We start from the raw sequence: 13,575 nt of genomic DNA, 5'->3' as shown, positions 1-13,575 counted from the left end.
ACAGTCTGGAGGGGAAAAGATAGATAGTCGGCCATCATGGTCACTATGGTAAACACGCTATCTGCTATCACAGGGTAATAAAGGGTGTTATGGGAGCACGGAACAAGAATACCTAACCTATCAGGATAGGTTTCCCAGGGGAAGTGATACCTAAGCTGATAGTAGAAGGAAACTAGGCTGGGGACAGAGAAAGCCTGAACCAAGTCAGAGGCAATACTATGGAAAAAGTGTCGTGGAGAGAGAGGGAGGACAGAGTAGGGGATGTTTGTGTAGCAGAAATGGTGTCTGCCCTGCCAGGGGCTACATTACCTAGCATCCGTTTTCCAGCATCCCTTTTATCAAGGTGGCTGTCTGAATAGTTATTACCAATGGAATATGAGCAGAAATGACATGAGTCAAACAGGACCAGGGCTTTTAAGAAGGGTGGGATAGTTCCCCCCATAATACCTTTACTCTCCTTTTCCCTCTTTCTCCGCTGGCTGAATTCAGAGAACTCTGAGGCCCTGGGGCACGGCAGAGTCACCAGATAGAGCCTGCGCACTTGAATCACCAAATAAGGGGAAGCCACAAGATGACACTGGATGGTAACACAAATAAGAAATAAATGTTAATGGGATAAATCAATACTGTTTGGGGGTTTGTTTTTTATAGCAGCTAGCATATCCCAATCTGAAATAAATTTAGTACAATTAGAGAAATGTGGGGTTGGGAGAGGAATGGGAAGAGAAGGGTAAGAGCTGAGGTCAGACAGGAAAGTTTGAACCAGATCAAGAAGACCTGAAAAGTGTAGGGGAAAGTTGGGAAAGGTTTTGGCATGGACCCAAAAGCCAACTGGGTACACTGTCTAACTCACCTTTCTGGATTATCTGATTCTAAAGTCTCTGTGCTTTTCTTTGTCTTTGGAGCTATTTAAAACTCATAAATTATAGATAACTGTTAGTTATTTTTATTCAGTAGATATGATTGACAGAGTTGGTGACAGAAGGGATGAGACTGGGAAACAGAGAGAGGAGTCAAAAGTGGCTTCTAGAGTTCTGGCTTGAGCAACTGATTAGATGCATACTAGCTGGGGTCTGGGAGTGGAAGACAAGGTGTAACTAGGGAATGGGCATGTTGAATTCGTTATGGTTAAAGGCTCTCCAAGAGACTTGTCAACTTAGCAACAGGATAAGTGGGCTTAAAGCTCAAGAGTGAGATCTGAGCTGGTGATATTTATGGGAGAGTCATTTTGTAAATGTCACAATTGGGAGAAGGTAAAATGAGAAAAGAAAAGGGTCTGACACAGAACCCTGAAAAACACCAACATTTATGGGATGGACAGTGGCAGAGAGAACTTCAGAGGAGAATGAGGCGGAGCTGCTAGAGAATACACAGAAAACAAGAGGAGGTGGTTAATTGGAAGCCAGGAAAGAATTTCTAGCACTAAGAACAATTAACGTATAAAATGCTGTAAGAGGTGAGATGGAGACTGAAAATGCTCGTTGAAGTGAACAAGATCTTGGATATCTAGTCAAGAGCAATTTTAGTGGAGAGGTAAGGACTGAAGCCAAGCTGCAGTTGACTGAAGAGTAAGAAGTTAGAGAGAAAATGGAGACAATGAGGAGAGACCACATTCTCAGGACGTTTTGTCAAGGAAGGGGGTAAAGGATGAGAGCTGGAGGGAATTCGAGTCCAGAAAGTTTGTTTTATTTTTCTTTTCCTTTAACATGATGGAAACTTGACTACAGTATATGATGACAGGAAGGTGCCAGTAGAGAGGGAGAGATTACAGACAGAAAAGAGAGAGAATACTGTCGAAAGAGTTTAAAGGAGACCTACATCAATGGGAAGACATCCTTGTTTGTGGATTAGAAAACGATATTGTTGAAATGGAAATACTCCCCAAATTGATGTACAGATTCAGTGCCATTCCAATCTAAATCCCACCTGTGTTTTTCTGGAGAAATTGGCAGGCTAATTCTAAAATGCATATAGAAATGCAAGGGAGGAAGGATAAATTGGGAGATTGGGATTGACATATACATACTACTCTATATAAAATAGATTACCAATAAGGACCTACTCTATAGCACAGGGAACTCTACTCAGTATTCTGTAATGGCCTATATGGGAAAGGAATCTAAAAAAGAGTGGATATAGGTATATGTATAACTGATTCACTTTGCTGTACACCTGAAACTAACACAATATTGTAAATCAACTATACTCAAATAAAAATTATTTAAAAAAAAAAAGAAAGAAAAAAAAAATGCAAGGGACTCAGAATAGCCAAAACATTCTTGCAAAAGAGCAGGGTTAAAAAAAAAAAAAAAAAGAGCAGGGTTAGTGGAGTTCCACTTTTCACATTTTACTACAAAGCTGTATAGTCAGGAGGGTGTGGCACTGGTATAAGGCTAGACATGTGGGTCAATAGAATAGAATTGCGAGTTCGGAAGTAAACCTTTATATTTATATTTATGGTCAATTGATCTTTGATAAAGAAGCCAAGATTTTTTATTTATTTATTTTTTTGGCCACGCTGTGCAGCTTGTGGGGACCCCGACCAGGGATTGAACCTGCGCCATCGGCAGTGAAAGCGAAGCACAGAGTCCTAACCACTGGACCGCCAGGGAACTCCCAAGAAGCCAAGATATTTCAATGGGTTAAAATAGTTTTTTGAACAAGTTGTACAGGAACAACTGGACATCTACATGCAAAACTATGAATTTGGACTTCTGCCTCATACCATACACAGAAATTAAATCAAAATTGATAAACTCTTGAGTCTTTTAAAGAGAAAATTGGCAAATTAGAAGACTGCAATGATAAATTGAACCAGTGCCCAGCACAAAAGAGGGAAAAAATAAGCAGTGATGACATGGAAGGCAGATTAACAAGATATAGGAGCAGATTCCAATTCCTATAAAATGGACTATAAAACGGAGATGATAATAATACTTTTCTGGTGGGTACTGTGAAGATTTCATGAGTTTATTCACATTAAGGATTTCAACAGGGCCTAGTGTCAGCATTCAATAAATATTAGCTATAATTGATTTGAAATTTATTTGTGTAAGTAGTATGAGGTAGAAAGCTAATGATATTTTTAATATAGACTGTTTAAATTATATTAGCACCCGGAAAAAGATTTCTTACATCTGCTCTAAGCTTCCCTGCAGATTTTTATCTTTTTTTCTTGTTTTAATATTTCCCTGCAGATTTTTATAATCCCATTTCTACCTCATCCCTACTCCCATCCCAACTGATATTATTTCATTACATGTTATTTTTTTTAACATCTTTATTGGAGTATAATTGCTTTACAATGTTGCATTAATTTCTGCTGTATAACAAAGTGTATCAGCTATATGCATACATATATCCCCACATCCCTTGCCTCTTGCATCTCCCTCCCACCCTCCATATCCCACCCCTCTAGGTGGTCACAAAGCACGGAGCTGATCTCCCTGTGCTATGCAGCTGCTTCCCACTAGTTATCTATTTTACATTTGGCAGTGTATATATGTCAATGTTACTCTCTCACTTCGTCCAATCTTACCCTTCCACCTCCCCATGTCCTCAAGTCCATTCTCTACGTCTGTGTCTTTATTCCTGTCCTGCCCCTAGGTTCATCAGAACCATTTTTCTTTTTTAAGATTCCATATATATGTGTTAGCATATGGTGTTTGTTTTTCTCTTTCTGACTTACTTCACTCTGTATGACAGACTCTAGGTCCATCCACCTCACTACAAATAACTCAATTTCATTTCTTTTTAGGGCTGAGTAATATTCCATTGTACATATATGCCATATCTTCTTTATCCGTTCATCTGTCGATGGACACTTATGTTGCTTCCATGTCCTGAGTATTGTAAATAGTGCTGCAATGAACATTGTGGTACATGACTGTTTTTGAATTATGGCTTGCTCAGGATATATGCCCAGTAGTGGGATTGCTAGGTCATATGGTAGTTCTATTTTTAGTATTTTAAGGGACCTTCATACTGTTCTCCATAGTGGCTGTATCAATTTACATTCCCATCAACAGTGCAAGAGGGTTCCCCTTTCTACACACCCTCTCCAGAATTTTTTGTTTATAGATATTTTGATGATGGCCATTCTGACCGGTGTGAGGTGATACCTCATTGTAGTTTTGATTTGCATTTCTCTAATGATTAGTGATGTTGAGCATCCTTTCATGTGTTTGTTGGCCATCTGTATATCTTCTTTGGAGAAATGTCTTTTTAGGTCTTCTGCCCATTTTTGGATTGGGTTGTTTGTTGTTTTGATGTTGTTTGTTGGAAGATTTTTAATCACAGTTTCAATTTCAGTGCTTGTGATTGGTCTGTTTATATTTTCTATTTCTTCCTGGTTCAGTCTTGAAGGTTGTGCTTTTCTAAGAATTTGTCCATGTCTTCCAAGTTGTCCATTTTATTGGCATATAGTTGTTTGTAGTAGTCTTTTAGAATCCTTTGTATTTCTGCAGTGTCAGTCATTACTTCTCCTTTTTCATTTCTAGTTCTGTTGACTTGAGTCTTCTCCCTTTTTTTCTTGATAAGTCTGGCTAATGGTTTATCAATTTTGTTTATCTTCTCAAAGAGTCAGCTTTTAGTTTTATTGATCTTTGCTATTGTTTCCTTCATTTCTTTTTCATTGATTTCTGATCTGATCTTTATGATTTATTTCCTTCTGCTAACTTTGGGGTATTTTTGTTCTTCTTTCTCTAATTGCTTTAGGTGTAAGGTTAGATTGTTTATTTGAGATTTTTCTTGTTTCTTAAGGTAGGATTGTATTGCTATAAACTTCCCTCTTAGAACGGCTTTTGCTGCATCCCATAGGTTTTGGGTCATCATGTTTTCCTTGTCATTTGTTTCTAGGTATTTTTTGATTTCCTCTTTGTTTTCTTCAGTGATCTCTTGGTTATTTAGTAGTGTATTGTTTAGCCTCCACGTGTTTGTATTTTTTACAGATTTTTTCCTGTAATTGATATCTAGCCTCATAGTGCTGTGGTTGGAAAAGATACTTGAAATGATTTCAATTTTCTTAAATTTACCAAGGCTTGATTTGTGACCCAAGATATGTTCTATCCTGGAGAATGTTCCATGAGCACTTGAGAAGAAAGTGTATTCTGTTGTTTTTGGAGGGAATGTCCTATAAATATCAATTAAGTCCCTCTTGTTTAATATATCATTTAAAGCTTGTGTTTCCTTATTTATTTTCATTTTGGATGATCTGTCCATTGGTGAAAGTGGGGTGTTAAAGTTCCCTACTATGATTGTGTTACTGTTGATTTCCCTTTTTATGGCTGTTAACATTTGCCTTATGTATTGAGGTGCTCCTATGTTGGGTGCATAAATATGTACAATTGTCATATCTTCTTCTTGGATTGATCCCTTGATCATTATGTAGAGTCCGTCTTTGTCTCTTGTAATAGTCTTTATTTTAAAGTCTATTTTGTCTGGTATGAGAATTGCTACTTCAGCTTTCTTTTGATTTCCATTTGCATGGAATATCTTTTTCCATCCCCTCACTTTTAGTCTGTATGTGTCCCTAGGTCTGACGTGGGTCTCTTGTAGACAGCATATATATGGGTCTTGTTTTTGTATCCATTCAGCCAGTCTATGTCTTTTGGTTGGAGCATTTAATCCATTTACATTTAAGGTAATTATCGATATGTATGTTCCTATTACCATTTTCTTAATTGTTTTGGGTTTGTTTTTGTAGGTCTTTTCCTACTCTTGTGTTTCCTGACTAGAGAGTTCCTTTAGCATTTGTTGTAAAGCTGGTTTGGTGGTGCTGAATTCTCTTAACTTTTGCTTGTCTGTAAAGGTTTTAATTTCTCCCTCGAATCTCAATGAGATCCTTGCTGGGTAGAGTAATCTTGGTTGTAGGTTTTTCCCTTTCATCCCTTTAAATATGTCCTGCCACTCCCTTTTAGCTTGCAGAGTTCCTGCTGAAAGATCAGCTGTTAACCTTATGGGGATTCCCTTGTATGTTTTTTGTTGCTTTTCCCTTGCTGCTTTTAATATTTTTTGTTTGTATTTAATTTTTGACAGTTTGATTAATATGTGTCTTGGCATGTATCTCCTTGGATTTATCCTGTATGGGACTCTCTGCGCTTCCTGGACTTGACTGACTATTTCCTTTCCCATGTTAGGGAAGTTTTCAACTATAATCTCTTCAAATATTTTCTCAGACCCTTTCTTTTTCTCTTCTTCTTCTGGGACCCCTATAATTTGAATGTTGGTACGTTTAATGTTGTCCCAGAGGTCTCTGAGACTGTCCTCAATTTTTTTCATTCTTTTTTCTTTATTCTGCTCTGCGGCATTTATTTCCACTATTTTATCTTTCAGGTCACTTATCCGTTCTTCTGCCTCAGTTATTCTGCTATTGATTCCTTCTAGAGAATTTTTAATTTCATTTATTGTGTTGTTCATCATTGTTTGTTTGCTCTTTATTTCTTCTAGGTCCTTGTTAAACATTTCTTTTATTTTCTCCATTCTATTTCCAAGATTTTGGATCATCTTTACTATCATTACTCTGAATTCTTTTTCAGGTAGACTGCCTATTTCCTCTTCATTTGTTTGGTCTGGTGGATTTTTACCTTGCTCCTTCATCTGTTGCATATTTCTCTGTCTTCTCATTTTGTTTAACTTACTGTGTTTGGGGTCTCCTTTTCGCCCGCTGCAGGTTCATAGTTCCCATTGTTTTTGGTGTCTGCCCCCAGTGGGTGATGTTGGTTCAGTGGCTTGTGTAGGCTTCCTGGTGGAGGGGACTGGTGCCTGTGTTCTGGCAGGTGGGGCTGGATCTTGTCTTTCTGGTGGGCAGGACCGCATCTGGTGGTGTGTTTTGGGGTGTCTGTGAACTTAGTATGATTTTAGGCAGCCTCTCTGCTAATGCGTGGGGTTGTGTTCCTGTCTTGCTAGTTTTTTGGCATGGGGTGTCCAGCACTGGAGCTTGCTGGCCGTTGGGTGAAGCTGGGTCTCAGTGTTGAGATGGAGATCTCTGGGAGAGCTCTTGCCAATTGATATTACATGGGACTGGGAGGTCTGTGGTGGTCTGATGTCCTGAACTCGGCTCTCCCACCTCTGAGGCTCATGCCTGACACCAGGCCGGAGCACCAAGACCCTGTCAGCCACACGGCTCAGAAGAAAAAGGAGGAAAAAAGAAAGAAAAAAAAGTTTTTAATAAAAAATAAAAAATAAAATAAATTATTAAAATAAAATTAAATAAAATAAAAAAAAGAAGGGAGCAACCAAACCAATAAACAAATCCACCAGTGATAACAAGTGCTAAAAACTGAACTAAGATAAACATAAAAATCATTACATGTGGGCTTCCCTGGTGGCGCAGTGGTTGAGAGTCTGCCTGCCAACGCAGGGGACATGGGTTCGAGCCCTGGTCTGGGAAGATCCCACATGCCACAGAGCGGCTGGGCCCGTGAGCCACAACTACTGAGCCTGCGCGTCTGGAACCTGTGCTCCGCAACAGGAGAGGCCGCGATGGTGAGAGGCCCGCGCACCGCGATTAAGAGTGGCCCCCGCTTGCCGCTGCTAGAGGAAGCCCTCCCACAGAAACGAAGACCCAACACAGCCAATAAATAAATAAATAAATGAATGAATTAAAAAAAAAAAATCATTACATGTTATTTTAATTTGACCTTTCACACCATAATTTATGGTTAAAATGTGTTCTTCTATATTATACTTCTTTATCAACTTTAACCATAGCCTTCTTGAAGGGAATAATTTTTAAAGACTTCTACCAAGGAAAATCTGACTGTCAATAAAAGCATTTAAAGCAGATGAATGAACCTGTAATATGATGTATTCATTACTTCCCAGAGATAAAAGGATTAGTGAAACATCAATTCAAATCCCTACTAGACTCCTCATTAGACTATCTTATCAGTTCTGAGACATCTGGAAAATATAGCTGGAATATTCAAGATAGTCTGTCCGCACATCATCTTCATAAAGCAAACATTGTTTTGGCTGGAAATACTCCTTAATAAAATAGAACACAGCTGCTTTCCTTTAATATTCTATTGAAATATTTCAAAAAGAACTTCATTTCATTTGCTCAAATCATTCCCATAACCATCGCCTCAAATGTTTTTTTTCTTATAAATTCTTGATGGCATGTGAATCTTTAAAAAGTCCCACTTGGCACATTTTGTGGTTTTGTTGAAATGTTTGCCTTTTAATCACGCAGGATGGAGGCTTCAAAACAACACAACTACTTTATAGAAATAATTAGTGGTCTGCCCAAAGCCTGCAGTTCAATAGAATTGTTATTCCCTTCTATGTTAATATGTATAGTACTTAAGGAATTTATTATATACCTGAAAGAAGTTTAACAGAGATAAAGAAATTTGGAAATTTGTTTTTGTTTTTGTTTTGTGGCCATGCTGTGCAGCTTGTGGGATCTTAGTTCCCCAACCAGGGATTGAACCCAGGCCCCGGCAGTGAAAGCACCAAGTCCTAACCACTGGACCACCAGGGAATTCCCAGAAATCTGGAAATTTGAATTCTGCTTCATAGAGTAGTTTATTAGTAAAAGTCAGTAGAACATTTAAGTTATGTTATAAATTAATTTCTTTTCCCCTCCTCCCCAAAATTGTGCTTTGGAATAAGGAAAAATACTAAAGAAAATGAACTAACTAAGGGCAAACAACAGTGGGAAATAATCTATAACAAACTGAATGATATCTTTGCTATCATCAAAATATATCACAGAAGGCTTCCCTGGTGGCACCGCGGTTGAGAATCTGCCTGCTAATGCAGGGGACAGGGGTTCGCGCCCTGGTCTGGGAAGATCCCACATGATGCGGAGCAACTAGGCCCGTGAGCCACAACTACTGAGCCTGCGCGTCTGGAGCCTGTGCTCCGCAACAAGAGAGGCCACGATAGTGAGAGGCCCGCGCACCGCGATGAAGAGTGGCCCCCGCTTGCCACAACTAGAGAAAGCCCTCGCACAGAAATGAAGACCCAACATAGCAATCAATCAATCAATCAATAAAAAAATGAATAAATCTTAAAAAAAAAAATATATCACAGAAATTCAGGGACTTCCCTGACGGTCCAGTGGTTAAGACTGCGCTTCCACTGCAGGGGACACTGGTTCGACTTCTGGTTGGGGAACTAAGACCCTGCATACCCTGCATGCCTCCCCCCCCCCAAAAAAGGAAAAATCACAGAAATTCATAAGTAAATATAAAACAATGCCAATCTTCTTGATAATTTTTTATTTTGAAAAATATAGTTATTTTTCATAAAATTATGTTGTCTATGTTAACATCTAATGGATTTATCATTGTTATTTTTAAATCAATTTATAAATATTTTATTTTTTAATTTTTAAAATAAATTTATTTATTTTATTTATTTATTTTTTGCTGCATTGGGTCTTCGTTGCTGCGCGCGGGCTTTCTCTAGTTGTGGCAAGCCGGGGCTACTCTTCATTGCGGTGCACGGGCTTCTCATTGAGTTGGCTTCTCACTGCAGTGGCTTCTCTTGTTGCGGAGCACAGGTTCTAGGTGCGCAGGCTCAGTAGTTGTGGTGCCCGGGTTTTGTTACTCCGCGGCATGTGGGATCTTTCCATACCAGGGCTTGAACCCTTGTCCCCTGCATTGGCAGGCGGATTCTCAACCACTGGGCCACCAGGGAAGTCCCCCTAATGAAGCTTCAATCTTTTTACTCTCATGAAAACAGAAGGCAATCAGGCCTTGAAATATTTCTACCACAATTTAATTATTCACCTCCAGTCCCTCAAGGTATTCCTTGTCTCTTAATATTGGTAATTATCTCCTTTAGCCCAATAAAAATGTGTGATTTTTATTTGTAATTGCTCCAGGTATTAGAAGGAGTAATTGTTAAGTGTTGCCCAAGTACCGTGAAGATGAAAAATGCTATGTAATTATCACCGTGGGAAAATGACTTTCCATGCACTTAGCTGAAATCACTACTTGGGCTTGTGGAGTTAAATCTGAACTTTCAGGACTTCTGGGGTGAACGCGGTGACATAGGTTTAGCATCTGTCTGGTTTTTCTCAAGTCATACAAAAGCATCAAGAACGATGGCCAAATAATGAACTTTTTGTTCAGCAAAGTTGGGAGCAGATCCACAGCCTTCAAAATATGAATCGGAGCTGCTAACAGCAGCTGCAATCAGACAGAAACCAGAAAGAAGGAGGTGGTGATGCGGTGGGAGGCCCAATCAGCAGCAGCAGAGTCCAGGAAGCATCAGCAAACATAAGCCTCCTAAGATGAGGGAGTCACCTTGAAGAGAAGGTGTGTGTCTCCTCTTATCCATGGACTTGTGTAGCAGGACTGGAGGTAGGAGTCCTCCTGGAACCTGATTTATTTCAGAGTAGCAGAGGAAGGGGTCTATACAAATAATTAAACAGAGAAGCCATAGGCATTAGTCTGCTAGGGCTGCTGTAACAAAGTACCACAAACCGAGTGGCTTAAACAACAAATTTATTGTCTCGTGGGTCTGGTGGCCAGAAGTCTGAAATCGAGGTGTCTGCAGGGCTGGTTCCTTCTGAGGGCTACGAGGGAGAATCCGTTCCGTGCCTCTTGCCTAGTTGCTGGACATAGGGCAGTGGGCTTCTCAGGAGGTACACTTTCCAGCAGAGCACAGAGCAGGCAGACCCAAGGAGGGGACCACCGGCCACCACCCAGTTTCTATTGATGCAGCAAAGCTGAACAAACAATTCACACCAAGGTAATAGCAACTTAAGTACGCCCACCTCCTTGTTGGCATTTCAAAAAAAGGGAGCCAGGGTGGGTGCTACTTAACTCCATTGGAATTAAGCTACCATGGTAAAATTTTAGTACAATTTTTAGATAAATCTTCCCCTCTGGAAAGGCATCAGGGGAGGTACTTGGAAAAGCTATCACTACTTTGGTCCCTTACATCACATAATTGGTTAGAGGAATGGGAAGTGGCAAGTGGCCCCGGTAAGCATTGTGGAGAGCTGGCTCCAGTAAGCCTGCTGGACGGCACTTGCCAAGGGGCCAGCCGGCCATGACGGAGTGGTGCAGCGGAAGATGCCAAGGAAATCTGCATGAATGCTGAACGTGGCTTTCCTGTCATGCTGGTGCCCTCCTTCTTCAGATGCTTCACCAGGCCCGTCACCAGCCTTCCTACCCTCTGTCACTGGCAAAAGGCCCAGCCAGTGACTGCCAGCAGTAGAGAGGAAGAGGAGGGATTTGGGCATTGAACAGCCATCCTCCCCGGCCAGCCCAGCCCACTGGGATCTACTCCTCCTCTGAGCTCCCTTGCCTTGACCACCGTGGCCAGGGCTGCCATGATGCACAACTCCAGAGGGCGCCACTCACTTGCAGACCCAGGCTGGTTTTGTTCAGTATCTGTGTACGAGTTTGTCTTACCACCTCGGCTAGACAGCTCCTGGTGGGCCAGGACAGATTTGTAAATCTTTTTATACACCAAACCACCTAGCGCTAAGCCCAGCCTGATAAATATTTGCTGATGGATGGGCAATCCAGAAAAGGGGTCATTGACCCTGAATCACAGACAAATGCACGGTTTAGTCTTGTAAGAGCATCTATTTTAGAGCTCTGCAAACCCGATTCTGCCCAGCTTTGGCATCTGGTACAGATATTAGTCATTCAGCAATGTGACCTTTCCTGACACAGGGTGTCTCCGAGCAGGAGCGTGACTTGACGCACAGCGGCTTTCTGCCCATGCTAAGGTCAGTTTCCTCTTCCCTAAAAGGGTTCAGTTTTTAGCAGGGATTTCACGAGCCACAGGGAGAGCTGACGCACTCTGCAAAGCTCTGAGTGGGGTTTGGCTTAGTCATGGTCATAACCACTGTTTATGCAACCTCGGAGCAGGCCCAGGCTCACATTTCTCCCAGAGGCCCATGGTATTTCTCTCTGTGATTTTTTTCTTTATTTTATTGAAGCATGGGACCTCAAAACCATACTTGAATACTTGTCCTCTAATGTAAGAGTTTGAGCAGCTAAATGGTACCTTATTGGGCCCTTTCAAGCCCGCCCACCTTCCATCGGGCAACTAACATGCAGTAAAAACACTTTCAGACACTTTCACAGCACTGCCTGTGTGCTGGGCTGCCCTGCTGGAATCAATTGTAAGTGGGTGAAAAACAATGGGAAAAAAACAAACAAAAGCAAAGATGCTGAACTGAGAATGAGAGGGCCGGTATTTTAGTCAGTAGCTTGTTGCCTGGCCTTGAGCCGATGATTCCTCTGTGCTCCATGTTGCCATGTGCACGGTGGAGCAAGAGGAGCGTGCCCCAACCCTGCCATCCACAGGACACCTGTTCTGAGCCGTGTGTCCCTCTGGGAGAAGTAGGAGGGTGGGATGGGGCAGGCCAGCACCAAGCCCCCTAGCCCTTCCCTGGTGCCCTTGGCATGCATGACCAGGGGTGGGGATGTCACCTGTGGCCACAGGACAGAGGTGGCTATGTTTTTTCAGGTCAGAGACTGAGTTTGGAATTGTTCTCATGACACAGTCCCCAAGCTCTCTGGTTCCTAAACTAATTATTAAGACCAATAAATTGATTCTTCTTTTCTAAGAATGCCAGTCTCCAAATGCCCCAGGGTGAGAGGGCAGCCTTTAGTGGCTCCAGCTGCCTGGGAGGGCAGCAGGGGACCCAGCACCACCCCAGGAGACATGGGCTTGGCTTGAGTTCCAGTTATACCCTGAACTCACAGAGTGACCTTGAGGAAGTTCCTTCCCCTCCTAGGGCCTCAGTTTTCCCATCAGTGCAATGAGGGGGTGGATTGTGGGAGCCCCAGGGTTTCTTTCGACTCAGAGGTTTGAGGATCTGTTTGCCTTTCCTTCTCCATCAGGCCTTTTTTCTTCCTTGCTTCTCCATCCTCTCAGTCTTCTAATTCCTTTCCCCATTCTTGCTGGAGATTTTGGTTCTTTTTCTGGCTGGTCTTGGCTGTTTCACTGATATGGGCCCCAGTTTTCTCAGTGGACAATGAGAGTTTGACTAAGAGTGTCTAAAGGCTCACCCAGCTCTGATGCTCTGGTCATCCTGGGATCCCATGGTGTAAAGTCCCATCTGGTGCATAGCCGGGGTGGTGCTGGATAATTTGTGCTGGGCCCCTCCATTCACCCATCGCAGTAGGACCCATCCCTCAGATGCCCCAGCTGCTACCTCACCTACTGGTCCAGACTTCTCAGGAGGACTCCATGGATATGTCTTAGACTGAGGCCAACAGGCAGACTCTGTTGTGACTACTTTTTTACCTGTCAGCTTGATTTATAGTCTCCACTTACTCAATCAAACACTAACCTAGGTGTTGCAGTGAAGACATTTTATAGATGTGATTAAAGTCCATAATCAGTGGACTTTAAGTACGATAGATTATCCTAGATAATCTGGGTGGGCCTGAGTCAATTGCTTGAAAAGCCTCAAATGCAGAGCTTAGGCTTCCTGGGGAAGAAGAAATTCTACCTGTAGACAGTAGCTTCCATCCATGCCCCTGAATTCCACCTGCCCTTCTCTAATGACCTTCCGTATAGATTTCAGTTTTGCCCAGCGGTGGCTTCTCTTGTTGCAGAGCACAGGCTCTAGGTGCGCGAGCTTCAGTAGTT

The sequence above is a fragment of the Balaenoptera musculus genome, chromosome 13 (genome assembly GCF_009873245.2).
Source record: "Balaenoptera musculus isolate JJ_BM4_2016_0621 chromosome 13, mBalMus1.pri.v3, whole genome shotgun sequence".
NCBI lineage: Eukaryota > Metazoa > Chordata > Mammalia > Artiodactyla > Balaenopteridae > Balaenoptera > Balaenoptera musculus.
Note: the sequence above shows the minus strand (reverse complement) of the source record.